Below are 1,017 nucleotides of genomic sequence, written 5' to 3' on the forward strand. Positions count from 1 at the left end.
AGATTGTATAAAGATTACTTTAATGAAGACAGTTCAAACCCATATCAGAATATTCCACAGAATTTGTGGCACATGCAAATCAGGCATTTAACAGAGGATTTATTTAAAAAAATTTTTAAATTGGAGTAAAATTTTCTTACAATGTTGTGTTAGTTTCTGCTGTATAGCAAAGTGAATCAGCCACGTGAATACATCCCCTCTTCCTTGATTGCCTTCCCACTTAGGAAGGAAGGCCACCCAGAGCATTGAGTAGAGTTCCCTGTGCTATACAGTCGGTTCTTACAGGTTGTCTGCTTTTTACATAGTAGCTGTGGTTCATGGGATCACAAAGAGTTGGATACCACTGAGCAATTGAACTGAACTGAATGTATACAGGTCAGTCTCAATCTTCCAATCCAAAAAATATGAAATGCTTCACGAATTTGAGTGTCATCCTTGTGCGGGGGCCATACAATTTTTTTCTGTATCATTCCAATTTTAGTATATGTGCTAGTGAAGCGAGCCCTGTGCTGGCTTGTTTTACTTTAATTTCTTCAAAAGTTAGATGCAAATGTCAGCTTGCTTCTTTCAGGTTTAGCCCTCTGAGGGTTAGGTTTCAGGATTCTCTGTTCTGCTGCTACTTATCACTCACCCATCTGCTTTGTGTATTCTCTTCTCTGTTGCAATCTTTTTTTACCCTGTGACTTTACATCTTTTAAAGTTTCCTTCATTGCCATTCTAGATGAGTTATGAGAGGGAATGGTGGTAAATTAATGTTTTAATTTATCAGTTTAACTAGAATTTCCCACTACATTTTTCAGTGAAAAATGAAAAGGATTTAGGATGTGACATTTTCATAAAGATGAGCACAACATGGGAAAATCCTCCTTAATGATCATGAAGATATGCATACATGTGGCAGATTCACTTTGCTATACAGCAGGAGGAGAAGGGGATGACAGAGGATGAGATGGTTAGATGACATCACCAACTCAATGGACATGGGTTTGAGTAAACTCCAGGAACTGGTGAGGGACA

The 1,017-nt window shown here is 38.1% G+C and overlaps 1 non-coding gene across 1 annotated transcript; it reads right to left on the minus strand.

Moving 5' to 3' along the window:
- Positions 1-398: 398 nt before the first annotated feature.
- LOC114115499 (U6 spliceosomal RNA) lies at positions 399-505 on the minus strand. Its single transcript, XR_003589835.1, has one exon. It is a non-coding gene; the product is annotated as a U6 spliceosomal RNA (small nuclear RNA).
- Positions 506-1,017: the final 512 nt, after the last annotated feature.

The sequence above is a fragment of the Ovis aries genome, chromosome 6 (genome assembly GCF_016772045.2).
Source record: "Ovis aries strain OAR_USU_Benz2616 breed Rambouillet chromosome 6, ARS-UI_Ramb_v3.0, whole genome shotgun sequence".
Taxonomy (NCBI): domain Eukaryota; kingdom Metazoa; phylum Chordata; class Mammalia; order Artiodactyla; family Bovidae; genus Ovis; species Ovis aries.